We start from the raw sequence: 19,648 nt of genomic DNA on the forward strand, positions 1-19,648 counted from the left end.
CCTTGATGGCAACTCACTCAGAGGTGGGTACAGGTGCTCAGAGGTTGGTACAGGTGATGGCAACTTAATCAGCGGACAGATCTTAGTACAGCATGCCAAGAAAGTTCATACACGCAGGTTCGTTAAGCCCAAGTCGCGTATACAAGCAGGTTCACTATATACCAAGTCGCGTATACTCAGGTTCTCTATATATCAAGTCGCATGTACACGCAGGTTGGCTTCAGTAAAAGAGCGTGTATGTGGAAAAGTACCTTTGGTCCGTGGCAGTTAGTCCTTGGAAGTTGTGCCTATGGTTTCGGACCATGGTGTCTCGACGGGCGTGTCGATCCCTCGTTTTGAGGTTGATGGTATTGTGTTGCTATGGTTTTGGCCCGTGATATTGTGAAGGGCCTAAGGCTATATAAGGAGAAGATCATTAGGCAAAGACACAGGTAATGTGTGTGTGATGAAGATCTGAGAAAGTGTGAGATCCAAATGCAGGTTATGGGTTGGTGATCTGAACCAAGATGATGAATGATGGAACGCATTCTCAAGGCTTGGAATGATTATCTTCCTATGGTATGACTGTGGATAGACTAGATCTATTGACGCATGTTTATTGTTATGATCTGGGTATGTTTTGATGTCTGATATAGCTGCGGAGTTATGAGTTAGAATTTGCAGATCTGTACGCGGGTTGGTTTTGGTAAAAGAGCGTATACACGCAGGTTGGGTTCGTCGAAGTAGCGTATACAATGTGAAGTATGATATTTGAAGATGGAGTTGGATCTGGATGCTGTTATGTTGTCTGGTTGTTGTTGACAGGGTTTCAGTGATTCAGAATTGGGTGTTTCAGTGATTGATGATGCAGGTTGTACTACAATGGTGATTGTCTTATGGATCCAATATGAAAATGTATGAAACGTGGTCCTGGGAAGATCGTAGGCTGGCACCTACGTACTGGTAAACATATCAGCCAGTACAAGAGCCAAGGGGTTGTAGCTCCCTTCCAGGAGCAGCTGGAAAACGAGTAAAGGTTGTAGCCTTCTGTAGGGTTGGCACCTATGTACTAGTAAATGGATCGGCTAGTACAAGAGCTATGAGGGTTGTAGCCCTCTGCAGGTTGTAGCCTGCGTACTGGTAAAGGACTGCACCAGTACATTGTAAAAGAAGTTTCTTATTAAAGGAAGATAGAAACAAATTGCAACAGGTGGTTTTCACCCACATTGGGTTTCCACCTTATATCATGGTGTTCATGTGTGTGCCTTATGTGTGATGATTTGTTCTGTTATACTGCACCTGTTTACTGTTAATATGGTTAATAATGTTCTGATGCATTTACTGAAGATAAGCTAACTGAATCATAAGATCTCTGAATATACGCTAGTTTCTTTAGACACAGCAGCGTGTACACGCGGATTCACTTAACTGAAGTAGCGTGTATGAATCTGAGTATGAAATTGAAAAGTTTTAGCTGATCTGATAATACTGATTCACCCCCCCCCCCCTCTCAGTATTATTTCCAACAATTGGTATCAGAGCAGGTCCTTCAGAGAAGCTTGATCGCTTGAAGGAGATTCGTAGAACAATGGGGAAGAAAGCGCATCAGAAGAAGAAGACAACTCAAAGGAACAATGACAACCTGCCGTTGAGTGGAAGTAAGAATTCAGATCCTGAATCACCTCAGAATGAAGATGGACAAGCAAATGAAGCATCAGATCAAACCATAGATCAGCAAGATCTACCTAGCAAAAAGGAGAATGCCCTCAAAGAAGAAATCATCAGATTAGAAGATTAGTTGGAATGTGCCTCCAGAATTCGACAAATGCTGCTAACGCTGAATAAAGAGCAAGAAAACGAGATCCTCAAACTAAGGCAACAGCTGGATGAAGGAAGGAAAGCTGAAGAGACCTTGAAGAAGAAATGTCTGGAAAAAGAAGAACAACATCAAGTTGAGGTAAATATCTTGAAAAGTAAACTAGAAGAAAAAGATAAACTATTACGATTTCAAGATAGTACTAAGATCTTGGATGATATTCTTAGTAGTCAAAGGTCCCCTGCTATCAAAACTGGTCTTGGTTTTCATGAGTCTATTGAAGGTGAATCTAGTTCACAAAGTAAGACAAGAATCTCTAATGCAAAATCTGAAAGGCTCAACAAGGAGATGAAAGGACAACTCCATCAACAATCAAGGAAAGAGACTCCTCAAAGAAAATCTTTTACTCCTACCATGAATAATGTTGAATGTCATGTATGTCATAATCTTGGACATGTTGCAGCCATATGTAGAAGAAGAAGGTTTCAAGACCATCATGCAGAAAGATCATCACATTCAAGGTACTTTAATGGATATTGCTTTTCTTGCAATATGTTTGGCCACAAAGTTGTTGATTGCTATAGGAGGAATATGAAACATGTAAGATGCTATGCATGTAACAAGTTTGGACATAAAGCAAAAGATTGCAGGAACAAAGCTCATGATAAGAAGAAATCATCAACATGCCTGAAGATATGGAAGAAGAAGGAAGTTCAGTCAGAAAAATGTGGCACAGCACAGGGTACTCAGCACAGCACAGACATAACAGACTCAGGGGGAGCTGAAGGCATAGAACTTCAGTGTTCTAATTCTCATACACAAGTTTAATAAAGGGAAGTCGCGTATATACGCGAGTTTCACACTGCAAAGTCACGTATATGTCAGTTTGTGAAAAAGCAGTGGGGACAGACTCAGAAAAGGGGTCTGATATGATCCAGTCCAGTATATGCTCTATTGGTTAACAGTTACAGTCTGCTGAGGATGTCTGGAAATGTCTTGATATTTGCTCAGGGGGAGCATATACTTCAAATAATGCATTGTTGGCATTATGGTTAGAAGTTGTTGATAAAGTCTATGAAGCTAAATGATACATCTTGCTGTTTGATCAAAGGAATGGTATTGCAGGCTGATGCTTATGGTACAGATCATGATACTGCTGGTGGCTTTCATAAGTCTTGGTCTAGATATTTCATCACTATGTATCTCTTTTGTGATATCTCTTTTATGATGTCAAGGTCATGTAACGGCCTATGTTGGTTTCCCAACTATGCCTGGGATGAATGATGTAATGTTCATGTCTTATCTCTTAATGTATCTCCACATGGTTAGGTGGATGAGTCAATATTGGTATATCCCCACTAGATTGGGTGATGAATGTATGTATTGAGTCTTTTGGTGATAGGAAGGTCTTCTATGATGTATAAGTCTTTGTGCTTCTTGAAGAACATATTTTGCAGATCTTGCCTACAGTCAAGGGGAGCATGAACAGCACAATTCAGCAAGAGCAGGATGGATAGATTGGTACACTTTGCCATACACAAAGGGGGAGCACATTTGGAGATTTCAGCAGGTACTCAGGGGGAGTATGGACAGCAGAAGGTATACCTAAGAAGAGAATATCTTGGTCCGCCCTTTGCCCTTGATGTCAAAGGGGGAGAGTGACTTGGTGTGGTGGTTGCCATCAAGTCCAAAGGGGGAGATTGTTGGCATTATGATTCAAGTGTTGTCCTTGATGGCAACTCACTCAGAGGTTGGTACAGGTGCTCAGAGGTTGGTACAGGTGATGGCAACTTAATCAGCGGACAGATCTTAGTGCAGCATGCCAAGAAAGTTCATACACGCAGGTTCGTTAAGCCCAAGTCGTGTATACAAGCAGGTTCACTATATACCAAGTCGCGTATACGCAGGTTCTCTATATATCAAGTTGCATGTACACGCAGGTTGGCTTCAGTAAAAGAGCGTGTATGTGGAAAAGTACCTTTGGTTCGTGGCGGTTAGTCCTTGGAAGTTGTGCCTATGGTTTCGGACCATGGTGTCTCGACGGGCGTGTCGATCCCTCGTTTTGAGGTTGATGGTATTGTGTTGCTATGGTTTTGGCCCGTGGTATTGTGAAGGGCCTAAGGCTATATAAGGAGAAGATCATTAGGCAAAGACACAGGTAATGTGTGTGTGATGAAGATCTGAGAAAGTGTGAGATCCAAATGCAGGTTATGGGTTGGTGATCTGAACCAAGATGATGAATGATGGAATGAGTTATCAAGGCTTGGAATGATTATCTTCCTATGGTATGACTGTGGATAGACTAGATCTATTGATGCATGTTTATTGTTATGATCTGGGTATGTTTTGATGTCTGATATAGCTGCGGAGTTATGAGTTAGAATTTGCAGATCTGTACGCGGGTTGGTTTTGGTAAAAGAGCGTATACACGCAGGTTGGGTTTGTCGAAGTAGCGTATACAATGTGAAGTATGATATTTGAATATGGAGTTGGATCTGGTTGCTGTTATGTTGTCTGGTTGTTGTTGACAGGGTTTCAGTGATTCAGAATTGGGTGTTTCAGTGATTGATGATGCAGGTTGTACTACAATGGTGATTGTCTTATGGATCCAGTATGAAATTGTAGGAAATGTGGTCCCGGGAAGATCGTAGGCTGGCACCTACGTACTGGTAAACATATCAGCCAGTACAAGAGCCAAGGGGTTGTAGCTCCCTTCCAGGAGCAGCTGGAAAACGAGTAAAGGTTGTAGCCTTCTGTAGGGTTGGCACCTATGTACTAGTAAATGGATCGGCTAGTACAAGAGCTATGAGGGTTGTAGCCCTCTGCAGGTTGTAGCCTGCGTACTGGTAAAGGACTGCACCAGTACATTGTAAAAGAAGTTTCTTATTAAAGGAAGATAGAAACAAATTGCAGCAGGTGGTTTTCACCCACATTGGGTTTCCACCTTATATCATGGTGTTCATGTGTGTGCCTTATGTGTGATGATCTATTCTGTTATACTGCACCTGTTTACTGTTAATATGGTTAATAATGTTCTGATGCATTTACTGAAGATAAGCTAACTGAATCATAAGATCTCTGAATATACGCTAGTTTCTTTAGACACAGCAGCGTGTACACGCGGATTCACTTAACTGAAGTAGCGTGTATGAATCTGAGTATGAAATTGAAAAGTTTTAGCTGATCTGATAATACTGATTCACCCCCCCCCCCCTCTCAGTATTATTTCCAACAATTGGTATCAGAGCAGGTCCTTCAGAGAAGCTTGATCGCTTGAAGGAGATTCGTAGAACAATGGGGATGAAAGCGCGTCAGAAGAAGAAGACAACTCAAAGGAACAATGACAACCTGCCGTTGAGTGGAAGCAAGAATTCAAATCCTGAATCACCTCAGAATGAAGATGGACAAGCAAATGAAGCATCAGATCAAACCATAGATCAGCAAGATCTACCTAGCAAAAAGGAGAATGCCCTCAAAGAAGAAATCATCAGATTAGAAGATCAGTTGGAATGTGCCTCCAGAATTCGACAAATGCTGCTAGCGCTGAATAAAGAGCAAGAAAACAAGATCCTCAAACTAAGGCATCAGCTGGATGAAGGAAGGAAAGCTGAAGAGACCTTGAAGAAGCAATGTCTGGAAAAAGAAGAACAACATCAAGTTGAGGTAAATATCTTGAAAAGTAAACTAGAAGAAAAAGATAAACTATTACGATTTCAAGATAGTACTAAGATCTTGGATGATATTCTTAGTAGTCAAAGGTCCCATGCTATCAAAACTGGTCTTGGTTTTCATGAGTCTATCGAAGGTGAATCTAGTTCACAAAGTAAGACAAGAATCTCTAATGCAAAATCTGAAAGGCTCAACAAGGAGATGAAAGGACAACTCCATCAACAATCAAGGAAAGAGACTCCTCAAAGAAAATCTTTTACTCCTCCCATGAATAATGTTGAATGCCATGTATGTCATAATCTTGGACATGTTGCAGCCATATGTAGAAGAAGAAGGTTTCAAGACCATCATGCAGAAAGATCATCACATTCAAGGTACTTTAATGGATATTGCTTTTCTTGCAATATGTTTGGCCACAAAGCTGTTGATTGCTATAGGAGGAATATGAAACATGTAAGATGCTATGCATGTAACAAGTTTGGACATAAAGCAAAAGATTGCAGGAACAAAGCTCATGATAAGAAGAAATCATCAACATGCCTGAAGATATGGAAGAAGAAGGAAGTTCAGTCAGAAAAATGTGGCACAGCACAGGGTACTCAGCACAACACAGACATAACAGACTCAGGGGGAGCTGAAGGCATAGAACTTCAGTGTTCTAATTCTCATACGCAAGTTTAATAAAGGGAAGTCGCGTATATACGCGAGTTTCACACTGCAAAGTCGCGTATATGTCAGTTTGTGAAAAAGCAGTGGGGACAGACTCAGAAAAGGGGTCTGATATGATCCAGTCCAGTATATGCTCTATTGGTTAACAGTTACAGTCTGCTGAGGATGTCTGGAAATGTCTTGATATTTGCTCAGGGGGAGCATATACTTCAAATAATGCATTGTTGGCATTATGGTTAGAAGTTGTTGATAAAGTCTATGAAGCTAAATGATACATCTTGCTGTTTGATCAAAGGAATGGTATTGCAGGCTGATGCTTATGGTACAGATCATGATACTGCTGGTGGCTTTCATAAGTCTTGGTCTAGATATTTCATCACTATGTATCTCTTTTGTGATATCTCTTTTATGATGTCAAGGTCATGTAACGGCCTATGTTGGTTTCCCCACTATGCCTGGGATGAATGATGTAATGTTCATGTCTTATCTCTTAATGTATCTCCACATGGTTAGGTGGATGAGTCAATATTGGTATATCCCCACTAGATTGGGTGATGAATGTATGTATTGAGTCTTTTGGTGATAGGAAGGTCTTCTATGATGTATAAGTCTTTGTGCTTCTTGAAGAACATCTTTTGCAGATCTTGCCTACAGTAAAGGGGAGCATGAACAGCACAATTCGGCAAGAGCAGGATGGATAGATTGGTACACTTTGGCATACACAAAGGGGGAGCACATTTGGAGATTTCAGCAGGTACTCAGGGGGAGTATGGACAGCAGAAGGTATACCTAAGAAGAGAATATCTTGGTGCGCCCTTTGCCCTTGATGTCAAAGGGGGAGAGTGACTTGGTGTGGTGGTTGCCATCAAGTCCAAAGGGGGAGATTGTTGGCATTATGATTCAAGTGTTGTCCTTGATGGCAACTCACTCAGAGGTTGGTACAGGTGCTCAGAGGTTGGTACAGGTGATGGAAACTTATCAGTGGACAGATCTTAGTACAGCATGCCAAGAAAGTTCATACACGCAGGTTCGTTAAGCCCAAGTCGCGTATACAAGCAGGTTCACTATATACCAAGTCGCGTATACGCAGGTTCTCTATATATCAAGTCGCGTGTACACGCAAGTTGGCTTCAGTACAAGAGCGTGTATGTGGAAAAGTACCTTTGGTCCATGGCGGTTAGTCCTTGGAAGTTGTGCCTATGGTTTCGGACCATGGTGTCTCGACGGGCGTGTCGATCCCTCGTTTTGAGGTTGATGGTATTGTGTTGCTATGGTTTTGGCCCGTGGTATTGTGAAGGGCCTAAGGCTATATAAGGAGAAGATCATTAGGCAAAGACACAGGTAATGTGTGTGTGATGAAGATCTGAGAAAGTGTGAGATCCAAATGCAGGTTATGGGTTGGTGATCTGAACCAAGATGATGAATGATGGAACGAGTTCTCAAGGCTTGGAATGATTATCTTCCTATGGTATGACTGTGGATAGACTAGATCTATTGACGCATGTTTATTGTTATGATCTGGGTATGTTTTGATGTTTGATATAGCTGCGGAGTTATGAGTTAGAATTTGCAGATCTGTACGCGGGTTTGTTTTGGTAAAAGAGCGTATACACGCAGGTTGGGTTCGTCGAAGTAGCATATACAATGTGAAGTATGATATTTGAAGATGGAGTTGGATCTGGTTGCTGTTATGTTGTCTGGTTGTTGTTAACAGGGTTTCAGTGATTCAGAATTGGGTGTTTCAGTGATTGATGATGCAGGTTGTACTACAATGGTGATTGTCTTATGGATCCAGTATGAAAATGTATGAAACGTTGTCCCGGGAAGATCGTAGGCCGGCACCTACGTACTGGTAAACATATCAGCTAGTACAAGAGCCAAGGGGTTGTAGCTCCCTTCCAGGAGCAGCTGGAAAACGAGTAAAGGTTGTAGCCTTCTGTAGGGTTGGCACCTATGTACTAGTAAATGGATCGGCTAGTACAAGAGCTATGAGGGTTGTAGCCCTCTGCAGGTTGTAGCCTGCGTACTGGTAAAGGACTGCACCAGAACATTGTAAAAGAAGTTTCTTATTAAAGGAAGATAGAAACAAATTGCAGCAGGTGGTTTTCACCCACATTGGGTTTCCACCTTATATCATGGTGTTCATGTGTGTGCCTTATGTGTGATGATCTGTTCTGTTATACTGCACCTGTTTACTGTTAATATGGTTAATAATGTTCTGATGCATTTACTGAAGATAAGCTAACTGAATCATAAGATCTCTAAATATACGCTAGTTTCTTTAGACACAGCAGCGTGTACACACGGGTTCACTTAACTGAAGTAGCGTGTATGAATCTGAGTATGAAATTGAAAAGTTTTAGCTGATCTGATAATACTGATTCACCCCCCCCCCCCCCCCCCCCCTCTCTGTATTATTTCCAACAAAAAGCTTTATAGAATTAGCAGGCTTTCAGAAAATAATGTAACGTTAAAAGTTGTAAGAAAGACGTTGGGCTTTGGATAAGTTTTTCAATTTGTCCATTTGCAGTCCATGTAAATACTTGAGTTCTAATTGTTTGTGTACGAACAAGGGAGATCAAATCTCAAATTAAAATGGTTACTCATAGACAATGAGAGGTTATGCAGAGAAAAATGTACAACCAGAATAACAAGCAGTTAATCAATGGCATCTCTCGTGAGAGAAGTGAATTCATGTTTGATTTTTCGATGACAGATCTTGGCATAGTTTCATTGGGACCAGGGATGGTTGGATTTTATCTTTTTCTGGTTAATTCACTACTACATGTAGGTGGGTTTTAAGACAATATTTGAGTCAATTGTCTTAACTTAAGACAAAAAGAAACTTGTGTATTGTCTTAAATATTGTCTCTAAGCAGGTGTCTCAAAATGTCTCAAAAATTTGTCTCTATTAAGACAATATAGAACACATATTATTATTGTCTCTATAAAGACAAGAATTATTGTCTATTAAGAGACAATTTGATTTGTCTCTCTCTAGAGACAACTTCATTTGTGTCTCTTTAGAGACAATTACATTTTTGTCTTTTTAGAGACAATAGCTGAGATTAAAAACATATTATCTCTATTGTCTATTAAGAGACAATTTGATTTGTCTCTCTAGAGACAATATAAAAAATTATTTAAAAAAAATAAATGTCCATAATTGTCTCTCTAGAGACAATATAAAAAATTATTTTAAACAAAATAAATGTCCATAATTCAAACTATTGTCTCTCTAGAGACAATATAAAAAATTATTTAAAAATAAATAAATGTCCATAATTCAAACTATTGTCTCTCTAGAGACAATATAAATTAAAAAAAAAAAAAATGTCCATAATTGTCTCTCTAGAGACAATATAAAAAATTATTTAAAAAAAATAAATGTCCATAATTCAAACTATTGTCTCTCTAGAGACAATATAAAAAATTATTTAAAAAAAAATAAATAAAATCATTTTGAATGTTCTTTCAAAGTAGTTTCACATTCAAAGTTCACAAATAGTACTCGTGTATGAGAGAAACCACCATAGAAATTGTTGTCTGATAGAAACCAGCGCATATGGGTTATTAATTATTACGCCGTAAGGCGTTCCCCTCTGAAATCAACTCCCCTGCTTGCCTACATGTCATCTTGTGCACCATACGATTAGATGTTAGACGATTGCACAAATTTCAAGCGTTAGATCAAAATAGTTACAAATTAATTACAAATTAGTATGCATTAGTTATTGGTTATTACGTGTAACGGTTCGCGACTAATGCTTTGCGACTACCATTCTTTGAAATACTGACAAAAAACGGCTTACAACCTTGAAGCGCCCATATTTGCATTCACAGTTAATGACAAAGCTGCACACAACCCTTCTTCCTCTGTAACATCTACAAACGGTGGAAACCAGCTAGCCACACCGTCCTTGCGTCACTGAAGCCACGACCTATCATCGTCCTCTGTTCGTGTGCAACTAAAATTCGAGGAAGCGCCGAAAGGTACCGTCTTGATGCCAATTTATTAATCTCCTATTTCACATGTTCCGGGTTCATATAGTATGCTATTTTCTTGATATGCCACGAATTCTTAAAATAGATTGCAGCAGGGCAAATTTGAGTCATAAGAGTTTTCTTTTGGCAATGCATATAGTGTTTTCTGTTTTCTCTGTAATGGCGTATTTGTTTTCCCCATGTTTTTTTTTAATTACCGGATTTGAAACTGTATCTATGATATTTCCGCTGAACTGCGCGTTTGTTAAGGTGCGTGGCTGATGCAGTATTGAGGGTGTGTACTCCAGACAGTCTGTGGGAGGACTCATGTTGGTCAATGTATCCCCCTGCAGTAGAGACTACATAATCTGTGGGAAGTTGTGCAACCCTTATACATGAACATTCATCGACATTCATAAATAAATTAGACTATATTCTTATTAAAAAAAACAGGGTCAGAATGCGGTGGAACAGGGAAATATTTTCCTAAAGACCAGGTTCTGGTCATGACTCTGCAATAGAGAATTAAGCTATTTCTTTCAAATGAAAGTATGCAACCAGAGGTGAGTCCAAGACCCTGAATGTGAGGAATCAGGCCTAAACCCTGTCGCTCGATGTAACAGAATTAAACTCAGAGGGATTACTCGTTTAAATTCTTTAAAGAAAAACATGGTTCGACCCCGTTTCTGGGTGGACGAGCTTCCAAACCCCAACTGTAACAAAACCCCAAGTGTAATCAAACCCAACAAATATCAATGGAGATAATTCCAGCTAAAAGCACATCAAGAAATAGCGAATAAGTATATTGTCCAGTAACCGAGACGATTTACGAAACCAAACCCTCTGCAGAATAGCACAACCAGAAGGACATAAAGAAAATAATAGTCGATAAGCCAACAACGTATGGCAGCATCGCATAAGTTTAGAAAACATTCTATGTGGACATAACCCAGGAAGAGTAACTCAAGATAATACAAAATCGACCATTTTATTACACATTAACAAGCTTAAGAGCGTAAATGTCTTACAGTGCCAAAATTAAAACAGAGAATGGACTTACAGAAGGTAGCTATTACAATTACAGAGTTGGCCAGTGTGGCTCAAAATATCAGAGGTGAAATCCCCTCAAATTTAACAAGCTTCTTAAAAAAAAAGACATGATTCAGAAATAAATTAGACTATATTCTTATTATAAAAAAATAGGGTCAGAATGCGGTGAAACAGGGAAATATTTTCCTAAAGACCAGGTTCTGGTCATGACTCTGCAATAGAGATTAAGCTATTTCTTCCAAAGGAATGTACGCAACCACAGGCGAGTCCAAGACAATGAATGTGAGGACTCAGGCCTAAACCCTTTCGCTCGACGTAACAGAATTAAACTCAGAGGGATTACTCATTTAAATTCTTTAAAGAAAAACATGGTTCGACCCCATTTCTAAGTGGACGAGCTTCCAAACCTCAACAATAATCAAACCCAACAAATATCAACGGAGATAATTCCAACTAAAAGCGCATCAAGGAAAAGCGAATAAGTATATTGTTTGGTAACCGAGATGATTTACCAAACCAAACCCTCTGTAGAATAGCATAACCAGAAGGACATAAAGAAAATAATAGTCGATAAGCTAGCAATGTATGGCAGCATCACATAAGTTTAGAAAACTCTCTCTGTCGAACATAGCCCAGGAAGAGTAACTCAAGATAATACAAAATCGACCATTTTATTACACATTAACAAGCTTAAAAGAGTAAATGTCTTTTAGTGCCAAAATTAAAACAGAGAATGGGATTACAGAAGGTATCTATTACAATTGCAAAGTTGGCCAGTGTGGCTCAAAATATCAGAGGTAAAATCCCCTCAAATTTAACAAGCTTCTTAAAAAAAAAACAAAAGACATGATTTAGGCCTCCAGATCGAATCTAGAGGGTCAGTGCCTCTTCATAAGCATACACTTAAACATTTTCCAAAATATGAACATTTTCCCAAGAGGATGGCTAGACTACGCAGGAAGGGTGAACCATCTCCTTCCATGAAGAAAACAAGAAAAAACTACAGCATGTTGTAAGACAAACCAGGGCGGAAACCCTCATACCCGGTGGAAAACCTCTGAGTCATCTCTATTCCTCGAAGGCACCGCTCCCATCTGGTAGCAAACTCGAAAGTGAGAGCAAGGTGTACCTACGAGCAAACCACCACAAATAGATTAAGTATTCGAAGATTTCCTTAGAGAAGAGCTTAGTCTACTATGGAGAAAGGTTAAAACATGGTTGTAGGAAAGAAAAACAAAAACAGGAAAACTAACCAGCAGCTAACTTACCCGGAATGCCAACTCTGGCAGTGAGGACAAGGATTGGCACTTCAAGCGCCTTTCAAAAACCTCAATAGAGCTCTGGTTCGAAGTAAGCACATGTCATGGTGTACAAGGGAATGCTTCCCGATGGTCATCGGATTGTTGTGAAGAGATTCAGAAACTGCACGCCAGAAGGGGATTTCGAATTCCTCAACGAAGTGGAGATCATCAACACCGTCAGGCAACCGAATCTAGTTGTTTTGTGGGGCTACTACGTGGCCAGTGATAATAAAGAAGGGCACCAACAGCTTCTGATATATGATTACATGTCCAATGGAAATTTGTATGAGCCTCTCTTTGGAGAAAAGTCCAATGCCCAATCTTTGAGTTGGCCGCAACGGATGAACATTGTCCTGGGGACTGCCAAGGGACTGGCTTATCTACGTAATGGCATCGAGCCTACAGTTTATCAGAGAGACATCAAACCCACTAACATTCTGTTGGATGAGGAAATCAATGCCCATGTGGCAGATTTTGGTCTAGCGAGGATTATGACTCAAGTAGGAGAATCCCATCTGACGACAAAAGTAGTAGGGACGCACGGCTACTTGGCCCCCGAATATGCTCTCTATGGCCAACTTACAGACAGAAGCGATGTGTACAGCTTTGGGGTTCTGTTGTTGGAGATTATGAGTGGTAGAAAGGCTCTTGACACCACTGCTCAGTCGGCCCCCAATTATCTCATCGCGGATTGGGCAATGGCCCTAGTGAAAAATGGCATGACTAGTGAAATAGTAGACCAGAGTATCCGTCCGAGCACAGAGGAGGACGTGATGTAGAGGTTCGTTTTGGTGGGTATTTTGTGCTCACATGTTATGGTGGCATTCAGACCTCGAATGGTGGAAGCCGTGAAGATGCTGGAGGGGGAGGGTGATATTCCTGAAATCCCGGACAGGCCTGTGCCGCTTACGCTACAGGGTCCACCTGCTACAGACTAGAATGGTTCGTTAATCCTTCTTTCTGATAGTGTTTCCTGGCTTGCCTTCAGCTCGATGGAGATGTTGAATATGTCGGTAAATGTCTTTCAGTGCCAAAATTAAAACAGAGAATGGACTTACAGAAGGTAGCTATTACAATTACAGAGTTGGCCAGTGTGGCTCAAAATATCAGAGGTGAAATCCCCTCAAATTTAACAAGCTTCTTAAAAAAAGAAAAAAAAAGACATGATTCAGAAATAAATTAGACTATGTTCTTATTAAAAAAAAACAGGGTCAGACTGTGGTGGAATAGGGAAATATTTTCCTAAAGACCAAGTTCTGGTCATGACTCTGCAACAGAGAATTAAGCTATTTCTTTCAAAGGAATATGCAACCACAGGCGAGTCCAAGACCCTGAATGTGAGGACTCAGGCCTAAACCCTGTCGCTCGACGTAACAAAATTAAACTCAGAGGGATTACACGTTTAAATTATTTAAAGAAAAACATGGTTCGACCCCGTTTCCGGGTGGACGAGCTTCCAAACCCCAACTGTAACCAAACCCCAACTATAATCAAACCCAACAAATATCAACGGAGATAATTCCAGCTAAAAGCGCATCAAGAAATAGCGAATAAGTATATTGTCTGACAACCGAGATGATTTACCAAACCAAACCCTCTGTAGAATAGCATAACCAGAAGGACATAAAGAAAATAATAGTCGATAAGCCAGCAACGTATGGTAGCATCACATAAGTTTAGAAAACGTTCTCTGTGGAACATAACCCAGGAAGTGTAATTCAAGATAATACAAAATCGACCATTTTATTACACATTAACAAGCTTAAAAGCGTAAATGTCTTTTAGTGCCAAAATTAAAATAGAGAATGGACTTACAAAAGGTAGCTATTACAATTACAAAGTTGGCCAGTGTGGCTCAAAATATCAGAGGTGAAATCCCCTCAAATTTAACAAGCTTCTTAAAAAAAACAAAAGACATGATTCAGGCCTCCGGACCGAAGCCAGAGGGTCAGTGCCTCTTCATAAGCATACACTTAAACATTTTCGAAAATATGAACATTTTCCCAAGAGGACGGCTAGACTACGCAGGAAGGGTGAACCATCTCCTTCCGCGAAGGAAACAAGAAAAAACTATAGCATGTTGTAAGACAAACCAGGGCAGAAACCCTCATACCCAGTGGAAAACCTCGGAGTCATCTCTGTTCCTCGAAGGCACTGCTCCCATCTGGTAGCAAACTCGAAAACGAGAGCAAGGTGTACCTACGAGCAAACCACCACAAATAGATTAAGTATTCAAAGATTTCCTTAGAGAAGAGCTTAGTCTGCTATGGAGAAAGGTTAAAACAAGGTTGCAGGAAAGAAAAACAAAAACAGGAAAACTAACCAGCAGCTAACTTACCCGGAATGCCAACTCTGGCAGTGAGGACAAGGATTGGCACTTCGAGCGCCTTTCAAAAACCTCAATAGAGCTCTGGTTCGAAGCTGGAATGAGACCACGGTAGGCAGCAGCAGACCAAGCAGGAGTCATGAGCACTGATGGAAGAATGAGACCTTGATACGGTGCCAAGGGTAGTGAAAGTTGAAGGAACCAACCCTGGTCGTTGGATCACTCAACAGGCCTCAATACCATCAATACAAGAGGAATCCCAAGGCGGCAGCTGGGGCTGGTCAGGTCCGCCCACGCCACGTACAGTGGAAGGTGCAGGCAATTAATGTAACATCAGAGTTATCCAAAATCAAATGCAGCTAACCGAACGACTAAAGGACAATGAAATCCACAAGCCTCAATGCGCATATGATTACCATATAATCCAACGGTTTAGGTTGAATTGCTTCAAACAGTGGAGTCATGTCATATATGCGCAGCGGTACAACCTCATAAACCAGTGGAGTCAAGTCATAAAAACACAACTGTATAAAATATTAAATGCATTGAATTAATGAATTTGTAATGGTAAATATTCGTAGGTCCATGACCATATAATATGTTCTATTTATGTTTATAATTTTACCAAGAAAATAAAAGAAAAATTAACTAGGTTCATGCCATGACTAATTATTATGGCATATCCAATAAAGGTGAATAGAGTCGATTTTGTCCTAAATTGACTATGTTAACCATGTATCTAATGTACTTGATATGTTTCAAACTTTAACAAAAATAAAATCTATTAATACATGAAATGTATAAGTAGAAATGTAAGAAATGGCAATTAATCATTTTATTGGTAAATAGATAAAATGTTATAAAAATGGCAAAAATGTACTGATTGGTAGATTAGTGTATTTATGAAGCTTATAAGTACATGTATTATATTATTTTTAGTGTAGCATGAAATGTATAAGTAGAAATGTAAGAAATGGCAATTGATCATTTTATTGGTAAATAGATAAAATGTTATAAAAATGGAAAAAATGCACTGATTAGGAGAATAGTGTATTTATGAAGCTTATAAGTACATGTATTATATTAATTTTAGTGTAGCATTTACTAATCAATCTATAAGAAAGAAGAGTTGCTAATAGAGGTTAATGGAGTTTGATAGTATTGTATTTACATTAGGGCCAAGAATTGTATTCACTTTTTTTTAGCAAGACTTATTAATAAGTCAAGAATGTTGGTAATATGATAAATATTTTGAAAATTAGAATGGATATGGAAGTTCATAAGTCTAAGAAAAATTTCTTTTCATCTTCACCCGTCTTAGTATAGCACAGGTTAGACTCTTTCTTCCCATGTTGTTTTGGGAAAGTGATTTTCATCTTCAACCCTCTTTATATGGCACAAGTTACACTCTTTCTTCCCATGGTGTTTTGTCAGTTGGGAAACAAATGGTTTCACTACGAAGCTCATTAGAATTAACTCTTATATTAGAAATGTTTGTTTTCTTCCTAACATAAGCCAAGGCACATAAATTTTTTATTGTTTTCAATATTTAACTTATGAGCTCCTTATAATAACTTAGTTTCATTTTTCCCTCCATAAAATAAAGTATTAAGTGAAATAATCATAAAACATAATATTCATTGAATTAAAATATATTAATAATAAATAATATATGGATTCAATTCATATTGTTATATTGTAATCTCATTTTTATTAATAAATTACAATCATATCACATTAAAAGAAACAAAAAGAATAAAAATTCATATTGATAACCATATATTTATATAAAAGGTATAATTAATAAATATTAAAAATTTAATTAATTTAATTAATAAATATACAATTAAAAATCAAAATATTTATAAATATAAAATAATGATGTAGGAGCATTATATAAGTTTCATAGTTGGACTTATAGAAAGTCAATTTCAACTTACAAATGGGACTTGGATTCCCAAATTTAGGATTTATGGAGCTATAAAGAGATAAGGGGAAAAGGGAAACTAAGATATTATATGGAGTTGATCAACTATAATCTTGAAAACTATAATTATTTATCTATCTTTACTAGTGTTAAGAAGAAAATGAACATTTCTAAGATAAGAAATAATTCTCTTGAGCTTCATAATGAAATTGGGCATTAGCTTATTCCCAAAACAACATGGGAAGATTCAGTTTGTCAAAATATATGTCAAGCTACCAAACTACTTGACCCATTAAGCTAGAAAAACTATGGTGGTCTGGAAATGCTTCACTAACTAATTTTCAAAATATAAATAATATGTTAAATAATTTTGATTATTCTTTTTTCCTTCTTAAGGATTCATGATTTCTAAGGCTAAGGAAGCATGTATTGTAGTGAGATTTCATTATTTCATGGTCTTTGCCTTTTCTTGATCTTTTTTTTCTCTTTCAACACTTGTCAAAGAACCATTATTTTGTTTTCATTATGGCATGGTCCTTGCCTTTTCTTGATCTTTGTTTTTTGTCTTTCAACAGGTGACAAAGAAGCATTAAATTAGTGTTATATGACATAAGACTCATGATTTGTAAGGCTAAGCAAGCATGCATTGCAGTAAGATTTCATTATAGCATGGTATTTTCCTTTCTTGATCTATTTTTTCTCTTTCAACACTTGTCAAAGAAGCATTAATTTGTTTTCATTATAGCATGGTCCTTTGCCTTTTCTTGATCTTTTTTTTCTCTTTCAACACTTGTCAAAGAAGCATTAATTTGTTTTCATTATAGCATGGTCCTTTCCTTTTCTTGATCTCTTTTTTTGTCTTTCAACAGTTGTCAAAGAAGCATTAATTAGTGTGATATGATAGAAGCATTAATTAGTGTTATATGACATATGACTCATGATTTGTAAGGCTAAGAAGCATGTATTGTGTATAGCATGGTCCTTTCTTTTTGTTGATCTTTTTTTTGTCTTTCAACAATTGTCAAAGAAGTGTTAATTAGTGTTATATGCTATCTATTGCCTTACATAGTGTTATATGTTATCTCTTGCCTTACGGCATTTCCTTTGCAACATCTGGTGCAAATGCTAGTATTACCTTTGTTTAGCAAGAGGGGATTCAATTCATTACTAAATTTATGCCCAAGTTTAACTTTGTGTTCCAACAAAACCTGACACCCCTGTAAATCTGTAGGTTTACTCTGCCAATTAAATAATAACAAGTTGTGTGTGTGGAGCACTCAGTCCAGCATTCACATTTCCACACTAATAATTACCAACATCACAATGCAGCATTCCATGCCTGACGTGGTTTTCTTCCAACAGACATGAAGACAAGCAACACTTTAGAAAATATTGTTCGAGCATTAAACATGTCAAACCAACAGCAGATAAAATGTGATTCTTAAGCAATAAAATGGTATAGAACTATTTCCTTCAAAGCCAAAGTTACCCAACATTGGCATGAATATAAGTGATAAATATATAAAACTGAGGACTAACAATTGATGTCGAAACACTCATATAAAATCTAAATCACGCCAGCATTAATACAGAGCAGAAAATTCTTTCCTCCAAGACCACGTGAGCTGTGATGCCCTGGGATAAATGTAAATATTCAATTTTACTGTGGTAATTGGTAAACTGAATTGACTATTATTATCTGTTTGATTTAATAATATTTCCTGTGGTTCTTTTTTCTTAAAAAGAAAATATTTCTTGAAAAGCTGGCAACTTCCCAAGAAGGTGGTTGCTGTGTGTCCCGATATACCCTAACTGCTTTCCTAATGGGGTTTTTTCCGGAGGAAAGGAGGAAGGAAGGGGGTTCTGCAATGTAGAGACAGGCAGAGGGAAAGAATCACACAAACACAAAAAAGCTAAGTCTGGTGAGGACCAGATAGCCACGCACGAAGGTGCAGCAACTTGCTGAGGGCAATGGTCCGACAAGGGAGCTAGGGGGGAGATTTTGGTCCTGGAGGACGAATCTCAAGGTTGGGTGGCATATTGGAAGCGGGAGAAATAGAGGTGGCCCGACTCTGGAGTACTTGTAAGTTATAGTAGTTCAGGTAAGTGAGTAAACATTTATAAGTAATTCTATAAGGACATTAGAAAAAGGTAAATGTACTGTATAGAATTAACAACTACTGTTAGAAAACTCAAGAACTTGTTGCTGCCATCGAGGTGGTGATAACTGAAAAAAAAAACATACATAGGATGTATTCCCCTGTTGTCTAATAAATGTTTGTTTTAAAAAAAAAATCATAGTAGCAGTGATAATCGAAACCTCCACGAAGGTGGGCGAGTGCTATGTACGCTACCGAGCGGTTGTAGTTGAAAACTATTGTCCGACTATTCCTAAATATAGGGGGATTGTATAGTAGAGGTTATTTTGGGAAAAGAACTATTACAGCGTCCTTGTTAAACACCATTAGCAAACGAGTCATGCAAGATTTAGTGCAATAATTAGTAGAAGTACAGGTTTCATAGAATTCTATAAGCTCCTTGCCGCGAACGAAAATGGAGTTAAGCACTAAGGTTTCCAAAACAAAAAAAAAGGAAAGAAAGTCAGGTTGATTCCTTCATGGAATCTACCCTGGGTTTGGCAGCTTGAGCATTGGAACCCTTGTGAGACGTGTCGGATTGGAAATTCGTGGACTCTAAGAGTATAAGCCCCGGGAATGGGGAGTAAAACAAAAAGATAAATCCTCTGCAAATTAGGACGAGTAGTAAACATTCTACCTACAAAATAAGTGATGTTTAATAATCTGAAATTCTAGTGGAACAATTCCTCCAAAAAAAAAGGGAAATCTCCACTACCAGGAACAAGTGAGGTCCCAGTTCTGTGGTTTACACTGCATGCACCCACATTAGAAACCACTGGGTCTGGGAGA

General features: G+C 38.5%; 1 pseudogene; it reads left to right on the forward strand.

Annotated features, from left to right (window-relative positions):
- Positions 1-12,530: 12,530 nt before the first annotated feature.
- On the forward strand, positions 12,531-13,247 carry LOC149158928 (putative receptor-like protein kinase At1g11050 pseudogene; annotated as a pseudogene).
- Positions 13,248-19,648: the final 6,401 nt, after the last annotated feature.

The sequence above is a fragment of the Pinus tabuliformis genome, chromosome 5_2, assembly GCF_031772625.1.
Source record: "Pinus tabuliformis cultivar Carrire ecotype Pingquan chromosome 5_2, CPIR1, whole genome shotgun sequence".
In the NCBI taxonomy this organism is placed as follows: Eukaryota; Viridiplantae; Streptophyta; class Pinopsida; order Pinales; family Pinaceae; genus Pinus; species Pinus tabuliformis.